Consider the following 12,456-nt stretch of genomic DNA (forward strand, 5'->3'; position numbering starts at 1 on the left):
CACAGTTCTTCTATTATTGCACGCCTATATGATTCAAGCTGATTACACATTTCCCTACCGGTCTTCTATGATGTAGCCCTGGGCAAAATACGGGAAAGGATCACCAAATAAATCAGCATCAAGCTAGACACTGACGTTTTAGTTATAAAGAGAGAATACGCGGATAAAATTCTGTGCGGGCTCTCTATGGAGCGATGAACTCGCCTTTTTCGAAATGAAAATTAACTGTGATACTGAATGTCTCTTTTATATGCCCGCAACCGCTGTCCTTTTCAATGACGTGTGTACCGTCCCTGCAACTTGTGTGATTTCATTTTTTTGTAGTATCTTTGCCCTTCGTTCTTTTCTTTGATTTTTGCCATCTTCTCTTTCTTTTTTTCAAAATCAATAATGATCGGATCCGAAAAAGAGCCCGCCACTATTCAGCGCACAAATGCGAACTCTTATTAAACACTCATAAACAAAAGCCACCGAAGGGAACTCTAACGAAAGATGAACAGGCGATAAAGTTATTGAAAACAACGAAATACTAATAACATTGCAATAAGAATACTGTAAGAAAGAGTCAAACAGAATAAAATCAGCAAAAAAAACATCGGAAATATAATATAAAAAAGGGAGCAATTAGAAAGTACATAGAAAACGCTGGATATATGCAAATGAATAGGTCCGGTACAGTATACGGTACGAAATACGGTAATGAAAAGGCTACCGACATTATGATTAAAGTTAACCTCGACATACGGGGTGTACTCGAATGTATTGCCATACACACAGTGTGTAAAATTTTTTGGGTCAGAAATTTCCAGGCAGAGGTAACAGCACAAACGGGATTCCCGCTTTATGACCCATCGAATTCCGTTCCCTGAAACAGCGACCTTTTCTCAGAACGTCTCGAATAATGATTGGTCAACAATGTTGTATTAAACTCTAGAGGATAATGGATGCAATTTAATATTATTATTTATTAGCTCTTTCTATTGCTTATTGTGATTGTCGGGTCGTTGTAACTTCAGTAAAAATCACTCGGCACCATTCTGAATTGAAGTAAGCAGAGCTTTCTTAGAGTTTATTAGAATGATTTGATTGATAAATAATTAAAAATAGAGTATTTGGGTATGTCGTCGCCGATATTCATACCCAGTTTTGCTAGTTAGAGCACTGACCGATATGTAAGAAAACCTCACTTTTTTCAATCGTTATTAAATCTAATAATAACAGTAGATTACATTCGAACGAATGTTTTCAATATTTTTAGTCGGACCTGTTTAAGATATAGTGAGGAGTATGGCAAATATTTAGTGCACAGAAACAGTTCTTTCCTTTCTCTTAATTGCCTATTATAAGCCAATCCGATAGTTCGAATGATATTTAAACGTCAAATCTGCCGACCCCGTTATAATTAACAAATGATTATAACAAGTTTTACGTTAATATATGTAAAATTAATATAAATTTGCCACAACTGCAGGTCCTTAGCTTGACTGGGCTGGGAGCTTTGAACATCATTTATTTTTTTAATAATAATACTATAATAATAAGAATAATAATAATAAAACTTCGACAACAATTGAAAGTTATCTAAACGTTATATAAAGGCTTATTTGCTTATTATTGTTGTTGTTTTATATTATAATTTATAATATTATAATATAAATAATTATATTTATTGTGCAGAATGGTGCGAAAATTTACAATAATTCGGTTATCTGAAAACTACATACATTCGTTGACCGAATTCCACCACTGTTCCTACACTGTTACAAATTATTTGAGGTTGTCGTCGCTTGCAAGGCTTTACTAGTAAAAAAAAATAAACGTACCAAAATCAGTAAATACCGGTTCTTCTCTTTCTTGCAAAAATAACCTGTTTGTTAATAATAAATAATAAATTTAAAAAAATAATAAATTTGTTGGAATAAAAGTTTAGAAATATATTTGTCTACAGTCACAACTTGGCGCATATAGAATGTGTAATATTCAAACCGATAGCTTGAGGTTTTTTCGGATAGGGCATTTTTGGCATACTTCGGTAATCAGGCAATATATGTTGACTAGATAAGAGAAATGTTCAAACTATCGCCATTACTCAACTATAAGGTTTGATACTATTCATATTTCACAAACATATGTAATAGCTATTATAAATTAATGTAAATTGATAAGTATCTGAAAATACTTGGTGGTACAAGGCATGTAGTAGATAATTTATCTTATTAAGCGAATTATCTTATTAAGTTTTTCAAAGTGGCGAGCAGAAAGACAGTGATAATGCATTATATTGAAAGCTCTGATAGAAAGTAACGTTCCCAAACCTTGAGATGAAACAACAAGTTAGGATCAACTTGAAATTAAGCTAGTTACATTTCCGTAGCTATAAGTGGAATGTAACATTGTAGCACAGCTTTTTAACATATTCGTATACGAATTCTCGAGACGTTCAGCAAAGAGAACGTAAACATATTGCCTTCTATATAGCAGCGATGCCGTTGACTGAATTTTGTATACTTTTCTATTTTAGAGCCGCGAGTCGATTTGAGACATTGGTAATCCTTGACCGAGCTCCCGGCAAATTGGAGGACAGCCAACGGTTTTATTGGACTTGGCATAAGAATTCAACGTAAGTACTATAATTTATTTAAAGGTCACTCGAATTTAGATTTGTATTGACAGAGAGTTCTCGTTCGCTCTAAATCATCTTTGTTGATCGCTTTCTTTTCTGGCTTAGTTGCGTCAGTTTAGCCATTACTTGGTGTCATTGCCTACGGGTTATAGAGTATGCGATTTAAAACACACTTCTCCGTCTTTTCGTGCTAGTTCCCTCCAACTGGTTGTGTCCAACCTTCTGTCTAGACATATTTTTCCATCAATATACAAAAATGAATATCAATAAAAAATGCTTAAAAATATCAAATATTAACGAAAACAAAAGGAACCAACATAATAATTTTAAATATCTTTTTCTTATTGTAAATATATATTTCTAATTGCATAGTGCTATAATGGGTTGCTTGTTGGAATGACAAGTAGCAGGCACGATCTGATCATGTTTCGTACAGCTGTGTGTTTCGTGAATCTTTTGGACAAAGCGATGGCACGCCATGTATATCATTTGTAGAAGTTAGTTTTTTTTTCTATTTCATGATATCTGACTTATTTAATCCAGCATATCTGCGCAGTTTACTAGATACTGATGAGAAAAACGAGGAGCTTTTTTTCCTTTTCTTTAGACTACTACTGCTACAAAACTAAATTGTGTCCTGACATTGCTGCTTTGTTGGAGAGCGTTAGTATCGTGATCGATTTTCGGCTAGAATGGTTAAGTAATTGACTAGTTGTGCGTAGCTGTTTCCTGCTGCTCGTTTGCCGTTCGAGTTAATTAAGACTAAGGGCTAAGAGAGTCTTTAACACACTACAAGAACGACGACTCTTCTTTTTCATTGCAAGAACAAACGACGCTTTCGTCTTCGTCTCATGATACCTTCTCCTAATAAAGAAATGAATGAAATGATATGATTTGTCTGCCATTTTGACGGGACTCTGGTTTTAAAGCTGTCCTGCATCGCACGCACTAGATATTGCAACAAATAATCAATGGCTATACGTATAAATACACCCAGTTTTGCTACTATGTAAGGGAGGCGAATGGATGTCAGAACTCACGAGCATATAATACTGGGTTGGATTCCCACTTGAAGCGAAGCAATATTTTCCCAAGCAATTTCACTTCTTAGATCTACATCAGCGCATTACGTAGCTAGCTTGAAGTAGCGTAAATATTTTTCTCGTGTATACACCTAGTTTGAATTTAGAGTGATTTGTACTGCTATATGCATTGTTGACTTTTATTGGGAGCATTGGCGCAAAAAAAATTAATTTTTTGTAAAGATGCACAGATATACTGCACTAGTAAAATAAACAGACAATCCGATGAAATTCCTCATATGGCCGAAAGAAAGGAAGATTACAGTAGTAAAAGTCAATGCTATCGTCTCATCGATCCTTATATATATATATATATATATATATATATAAAGCTCTGCCCGCTTGTTGGTTGTCCTGTCTGATCCAAATAGTTCCTCGTGGTAGTTGGAGTGCGCTGATTTTTCGCGGTTCACTAAAGTCTCGACTTGAGAAGGACATCGCGTGAGATAAAAATAACTTGATAAATACTTTTTGCCTAGCAGCAGTTATTTTGGAATGTGATGTTACTTAGGGCAAGTGGGTCGTCTTTTGTAACCTTCGTCCTTTTTAGCGTTTTTTTGCAAGATACTCTTAAACATGTCTACCAGAAGATTCTAACAGTTGAAAAGGGCTACTTTTCGGTGAAACTTTTGTCGATGTTAATCGGCATATTTCTACGAGCTGAGAATGAATGCAATACGCATCCTAAAACTGATATTCCCGTATGAATCCATTGAGGGATTTACTTTGCCCACCTGACAACAGGATAAAAATGCGTTTTGAGCTACCTTTGCATGTCTTTATTTGAGCGTTTTTGATTGAATTATTATTAATTATATAATAATAATTATATAATTAATAATTATAACTAGATTGAATTATTGATTAACATCAACTGGAAAATATTTTAGTTCAATAATTTTTTTCAAAATTATTCTTTAAAATACTTTTGAAGCAAACACCAAAATGCCAAACATTTTTTCCATGCAAAGCACCATTTTATTGACGCTAATTCTTTACACTATTTGACAGATGTTGACGAGTTGAGTGGAAATGGAATATCTTTTCTTACAGCTAAAATTGATATTTTGGCACGGAAAGTTAAAAACCTAGTGTAGTAGCTTTTTTATTTAGCTCACACTAAGGCAAATTTTTTTTACGTGGAGATTTATGCAGGATGTGTTTCTTTGTACCTATATCATGCACCTATGCCTGAAATTGAGACTTTAAGTGAAATCGCTAACATTTTATTGGTCGTATCGATTTGCCGACGTAATAACGGGGTGAGGATGCGTTTCAAGCTGTCATTTTAGCGAATCCTCAATAAATGGCAATTGAAAAATTAAAGCAGCAAAAGTAGAGTTGATATTCGTTAGAAAACGTTTTAATTCACTTTTAGAGAATCGCCAGAATGTCAAAAAAGAGATGCAAATATTTATCATCAAAAATAAGACCAGTAGGCCAATCGAGACATTTTAAATACTTGTTCTTTAGTCAATGTAATTGTTATTACTAAACGAATACTTAAAGGTCCTTAGGCCTTGATGACGTTGCGGGAGCAGGATCAAACGAAACATATGAATTTAATCAAATATATATGTATGTGTCTTCGTGTAGTAAAATATGTAGTTGCTCACGATAAAAAAGGGGATAAAAAATCTTTTAACTTCAATGACGTCTCAGGAATAGAATCACTAAATCAGCCAACTCTATTAATGGCAACATCTACTAAAAATCGGTCGAAGGCCAACTTGGTTCGATGCGTCCTTCAGAGATCCACCGCGCATTCTGGAAACAAGGTCAATCAGCCAACACTAAAAAATCACTGTAGAAATTATATTCCCAAGAAAGGCTGATCTTAAATTGGCTGAGTTTCTTGGCAAGCATGTTAGAAAAAGTTTATAGGTTTATAGGTTAAATTGTTCCATCCACGTAAAATAATTAATAAATTGAATCCGCTATAGTATGCGGCTGTTCGACCTCTTTAAGTTGTTGGACTGAGCTTATTTTTAACGGGTCACGACAGTTTTTTTTTACTGGGTGCGTGATGAAAATGAAGCCGATTCGATGAATACTTTCTCCGGAATAAGTTCGTTTCTTCTAATCTTAATAAATCCAATGTTAATTTTAAGAAGTCGTCCGTTTTTGTAACTTCATAAATAAAACATACTATAGGATTAAAGAGAAAGATTCGTGATTTAAGGTAGCTATAAGATAGATCGAGCTGCCTTTCATGCCATACCTTAGCTTCTATCCTTTGTCAGAAGGATGATAATACATACGTAATTAATAAAATTTGTGATCTATGCATACCGATCTCTAATAATGAACAGGTAAACGCACAGTTCGTCAGACAAAGACTATGCTATAAAATCAACTGGCAATCATTTAATTATCTATTTGGAAACAAAATTAAAATTCATATGTGCTAGTAATATGACATTTTAATAATGCGCATTATATAACAATTTAGATAGAAGTCAAGATAACTTGTGTCTATGAAAGAGAAGCTAAGAGGCTAGGTGACTTTTTGTGTGTCCTAATAAAAGGAACGGGAACTATAGGAGAAGTAGTCCAATGCAATGTAGATGCTTTGCTTCGCTGCTTTATTCATCACAACTAGTTTTATCTTAGGATTCTCTATGTGATGTGATCCAGACTTAAACGTACCACTTTATCCAACTTCTAAGAATTGTCCTAGCCTTTATTTAGGTTTCATTTACAATGCATCCGCTTTGCATTTAGATCATCAGTAGCGATGTTTCATAGAGTATAATTCTTGCGGAGACATATGAACCTCAGGTTGGAATAATTTCTCTAGAGTCCTTTAGCCATACGCTCGCTTTCTGACAAAACAGCAGGTAAACAAACAAGCAAAGGAACTGCTGAGGCAGACGTCTTAGAACTCTCTTACCCTCACCTTCTTTCGGTAGTAGTTTGGTCGCATGCGTTAATAATATTCAACCTTCGCGTTATACAAGCTGCAGTATCTTTGTAAACGTTGTACAATTATAGTGTTCATTTAGGGTAGGTAATTCATACGGCGTAGCCGTTGAGTGTCCCAAGACAACTCTGTGGGACGGTTTTGTCAGTGTGTTTAGTTCCTTCAAACCTATTCCCGGCTCGTCCACACGATGTTAGAGCATCAGAAGGCCAGATGTCTTGACGTGGTTTTTTGGCATCTTCTGCAAAGTGTTCCCAACCGTCTCGTTGCAGACGCCAACTTGCAATTTAACCGCGATAAGCATCCACAAAGTCTCCGTGACGACGTGGCCTTCTTGTTACAGTTATTATATTATGCTAATGTGCGTGATGTGTTTACATGGACTGCCGAACGGCGGTACCGGACGTAAAACATGAAACATTTGGAATGTTTACAGTATCCTCCATAGAAAATATAAACCAAAGAAATGCACTAGGCCCTGTTCTGTGATGTGTCCTTTTACCTAGTCAGTTGTTTATCTACATAAGGCAATCTGTTTTAATGTTAGATGTTACTTTGGAGATCGCGGTTCTCCTTGCCAGCCGGAATCATCTAGACCTACAGATAAAAGCGGCTTGCCGTCTTTCTATTACCACCAGTCCTTCCCTGTATTGATTCATATTCTATTTACATATGCTGACAGCTTAGCTAGAGCTAACCTTCGATGTACCTCGTTTAAACTAAGCCACCGGAATAACAGAATCGATTTGAATAATACTGCTATAAAGGAAAGTTAGTTTTACAAACTTTAATCCCGCTGTTGTTTCTTGGTAAAAGTGACATCTTTGTAAGGCGGCGACGCCCTGCGGGTCTGTTATTTAAGGTCGTGCTTAAGACTAAGTTTATTTTCAGATGTATTATACAAACAGGAGCAGCAGTATCCTACTAACGTGATTTTAGAATGGCTTCGAATAAGGAACTCTATCGTTAGTTAAACAATTACCTGAACAAAATAAACTTGTTCATTGTTTTCAAACGGGGCGCCTCGTGCTCTGGGGTAACGTCCAGCTGGAGCTTACGCTGCTATGCTTGAAGCAAAACATTTTTATAGTTTGACAGGAGTACTTTTAATTAATTTTGAGAAAAAGTATAACTTGAACGTCGCGAATGAATTATTATGCAAATAACGCAAACTTTGCCTCCGCAAACGAATCAAATTGCATTTTTCAGGTTGTTCCATGTCGCGTATTCGGTTTCCCAGAGAAATACGGATATACTTTCAGTCCTAAGGTTAGCGTACGTTTCTCTCAAAACATTGCGTTGGTTGACACGTACTTACAGTTTATTCATGTCCACAATCGTTGTATTTTTGCTTTTTCTTTTTTTTATTTAATGTATAGGTACATATAACAAAATACGAACCTCCAGGTTTTTTGTATCGTTCCGGAATTAGTTTGGGTTTAGGAACATGGCATTACGTGAGTAATACACTTAAGGTGATCTCCACCACGAATGAGTCTGATATATCTACTTGATTCTGACGTTTAACTAGCCGCTAATATAGACGACGTATAATCAGCCCTAGGTTATTATAAATTAGCATTTTAAAGAAATAGAGTAACTGCATGGCGTGAATTCTAAAACAGTTTCTGTTTCGTACATTATTAACTTAGACAAATATTATCTTCAGTCATACCATAGCCTTTTTTTTAGTGACTTAAGGCTACTGGGCTTTTTTGTAAAAGTTTTCTTTAAAAGTAAGTTTATAGGATTATACTTTCTACAGTTTGGAAGCTGACAACGTGTATTCGGTGATAAATGCTCAGTGGGTCTATGTATGTAAAAAAAAAAAGTGTAAATGTTACGAAACTTACTGACCTTTAATTTGTGAAGTGAATGAAACGCTACGTCAAAAATGTAATTGGAAATATTTTTTTAAATTTTTTGTTCAGTTTCGTTTTACATTAAAAACACCCTTATCCACGTAAGGCCAATTTGTTAGATAATGCCATCTTGCCCGCAACATGATATATGGGACAAATATAAGGCTACATGAATCCTTAATGCTTCTGTGTTAAGGAATTTATCATTCGACTGTACTAAGGATATGCTCGCCTTCTAGAAAGGATGATGATTCATCACTATTTTGTGTCAAGTTAGCTAGATCAGAGATCATAATTCGTTTACTATTGGCCTTGCTAAAGCTTTTTTTAGGGAGTGTAAAGTCAGCTATCGACGAACCTATGTCTATGCATGTTCACACATAGAAATAAACATTATCAAATAATCGCAGTCTAATTTCGACACAAACGCGCATAGAAATTCCGCCGAAGCTTACAGTATTTGGTTTAAAAATAAAATTCAATCTTTAAGCGAACAACTTCTGAAGTATAGTCTCATATTTTCTGCTAATTCCACACGGTTGACGATAAAGTCCTTAGTAACATAGCTTTTCAGCAATCCGATTATTATAGCTAGTTATTCCTTTGAACCCGACGGGAGCTCAGAATGAAGACCTAGGACATATATAAAATACGGACTAGTATATTAGGTTTATATAAATCCACTGACTCATTTGCTTGTTTTACCCTTGTTTGTCTACGTGTGGACCCGTTCGTTGATAAAAGGCTTGATCCACGAACGCGCCCTTTAGGGCGATCGATCGCACCTGGCGGCACGCCATTTGAGTCAGTGGCAAATTACAAGCACTGGAGACCCAGTCAGATGGATATTCGCTACTTTTTACGCGTCGAAGGCGCTTGACCCAACACGAAGCCTATATATCGTTGGTTGGGAAACAGAAAACGAAGCATCTGGCTTAGCCGCTTGAAACAGGCTTTAGAGAACAGGTTTGGCCTTTAAGAGCCTAAAGCACGGTGAGAAGATACGAGGCTTGACTTATAAGTTATCAAGGCTACAGAAAATTGTGCTGTACTGGCTGCGATAGGCTATATATGATTTTCACCACACAAAGAGGATACCTGGGGAGTGCTGGGCAACTGATGTTGCTAAGTGTTTAGTAGTACTGAAAAAGAAGTGACGATAGATGGATTGTTAACTTGTGAATGTTGAAGCGTTTGGCATTTTGGAAGCAAAAGCTTGGGAAAATCTTGATCAAGAATTCATTAGTCGGGAATAAGATTTCGACATAGTTGGGTGGTTTCCAAGTGCAAAATGTGGGCTGGATCTGTGTCTAATGGCAAAAGACGGTGTCTAATGAAAAAACATCGGACGAAGCAACGAGCAGAGTAGCGGCTATTCAAAGCTCAACAGCAACAAGATGATTAAGCTTCGGAGGTTAGAACCCGAGTTCTGTGGATGACGTGTCCGAGTCGGTGAGCGGCAAACTATGGGACCAGATTGATGGCGGAAGAGTCAAGCATGCAACTTCTCCTAAAGGTACTCTACCGCGTTGGCCACAATAAGGATTCTAAATGAAGAAAGCTGTGAGACTGTAATACCTATAACATGGGTGAATTTAAGCATTAAGTGTAAATATAATAAACTTTCAAATTTTTGGCAGTCTTCATATATACACGTATATCTAAACTTGTCCAGTATAAAATCCATACATTCTTGGGAATCCGCCAATAATATTACCATTTGGAAACGCGTATCTGGTATTACTCTCAACGCTCTGGTTACTTGCATGGGGGTCCGCATGGGCTAGTTTTATCTGCTATTTATGCTGAGTTGATTGGCAAAACCCTGCGGACCCAGTTCCCAAATACCAACGGGTCTGATTTTTCTGTTTAGGTGACATACTCCTACAATATTATTGCAACCCTAAGATCTATGATAGCATCATCGGACTGAGCCAGGCTACCTGTGTATAATCGAGTCCTTATTCTATAGTCTAATGCAAAAACATGTATATATATATGTTGTCCAAACTATGTTGACAATGGCTTTTTAGGCTTGATGTTTCGAGAAAAAAATGCTGCTTCCACTGTCGTTCTGACAGTCCCGCAAAATCGTATATATCTATGTATATTTTAATTTTTGTTTTTAAACTAGGACTCAATTTGTTTACAAAGCATTCTAAGCAACATTTAGCTAACTGTAGTTGCCATTGTTTACAATTGCTAAAAATATAGTGTTTTATGATATATGGAGTTCAACATCTTTGATCTCTTTGATACTCTTTAAATGGCATTGTTATTTTTATTTGTGTTATCCATTTTCCGAACAGTAAACCGGTATTATTTATTAATTACCTTCTCTCTACTTTTCTAAAATTGTTTTAAAGGTGAATTGTGACTCTCCTCATCATCCGTTGTTATCGATTAAAACTATCTATCGATATTATTCCAACCTGATTTTTAGGTGGACTGGTAGTGTTTCACTCTGGAGTCTTACAAAAAGTTGATTTTTACGTGCTCGCCTTTATTTTTGGGAGTATACATATGTAACACAAAATGACAGTAGGTATTTAGAAAATCAATATTTACATTATATAGTTATATACGCGCTTTCGTTGCAATAAGTTGTTTATGAACAGTTTTCTATGTAATTTAATTAGCTGCCAGGTTTAGCCTGATCCAATGATTGAAAAAGCTATGGCCTAAAAAAATCTCACGACTCGAACATCGGTTTGTTAATGAAAGCCTGTGCTGTCCTTTTGGATAAGGTATGTTCCGATTTCTAAAATAATCTTTGTATCCTTTTTACTATAACGCAATATTGTTCAGCTTTTAACATGAATTCCCGGTTATATTACTGGATAAAACCGTTAACGTTATGTCTATTCTGAGTACACTTATTTAAATGTCCTTCCCGATATTTTACGGTGCCCTAAAATAAATACAACAGTATCCTTTAGATTTCACGAATTGATTTCTTAAAGCGTTAGCTTCATCAGAATGAGGCAGCTGCTAATAAACCTATCAGTGTATCAGACATTTCGCTATTGATATCATCTATTTTTTGCAGCCCTTTACCAGCTACAGAGACGACCACCTAGTCAGGAGCAACTTCAAAATATTGAACGCTTCAAGTTCAAAACGCGAAGTAGAAACAATTACATGCATTTAAATAAGTTTTTTTTCAAAACAAATTTAACACATCTAATATTTTTTTAAACAAAATATCATTAAAGAAAGCTTTCTTGATAGCACTTACTCAGTCAGTTTTCAACATACATATAACCCTATCCCTAAAAGCTTAAGTTTACCTGTCGTCCGTGGATTGTCATAGCACATTTTTACATACTTCTATGAAAAGCGGTCAAGTGGAATTAAGTATTGCCTACAAGACTATTCGACGTCATCCCGCCTGGAGATCAGTCGCTCACCGGAGTCATCCGTAGACAATGCAATTACGTTATTAGTTAGGTAGTTCTGTAGTAACGAGGCATAAGCCATTTGACATAAACTACAGGTCTAACAAATCCTTTTTAAGCACTTGAAGTTCAAAAAAATCTTGGAATAATTTCCCAGAAACAAGCAGAGTTTACAGTTGTGTCGAAACAACGGCTAATGATGCCTTCATTCCAAGTACTGCAGCAGACAGTGTTCTTTACCTCTTTCTCTCGGTCTCTTATAGGCGGCAGTTTTGCTTGTTTGTACGCACCTTACGTAAAAATCTGCCCCGCCGCCAAACACAATTTTCCTAGGGGGCAAAACAAACCTGGTGAAACGAATAACTACCATGAAGAAAGTCAAGAAAGCCCATTTTATTTAGTGGCAACTTAAATGTATAAAGATTGTAATAAAGAATAGTTTCTTTCAATCTATTTAGTTGTTTTTCATTGGAATCATTGTGAAGTTGCTCTTGACCAAATGGCCGTCCTTGAAGAATAGCAACTGTATGGCAATATCACTATCTTTATTCGCTCCGTCCCACTGTAT

At 35.9% G+C, this 12,456-nt stretch overlaps 1 protein-coding gene across 6 annotated transcripts in view; it reads left to right on the plus strand.

Moving 5' to 3' along the window:
- Nucleotides 1-12,456, plus strand: part of LOC111243433 (protocadherin Fat 3-like) — a 162,584-nt gene that overhangs the window by 25,046 nt on the left and 125,082 nt on the right. For all 6 annotated transcript variants that reach the window (XM_086978391.1, XM_086978386.1, XM_086978387.1 and 3 more), the window contains one exon: nucleotides 2,522-2,620. The gene's annotated coding sequence lies outside the window, so the exon portion shown is untranslated. The remainder of the gene's footprint in view (nucleotides 1-2,521; nucleotides 2,621-12,456) is intronic.

The sequence above is a fragment of the Varroa destructor genome, unplaced genomic scaffold (assembly GCF_002443255.2).
Source record: "Varroa destructor unplaced genomic scaffold, Vdes_3.0 BEIS01000001.1, whole genome shotgun sequence".
Classification (NCBI taxonomy): Eukaryota; Metazoa; Arthropoda; class Arachnida; order Mesostigmata; family Varroidae; genus Varroa; species Varroa destructor.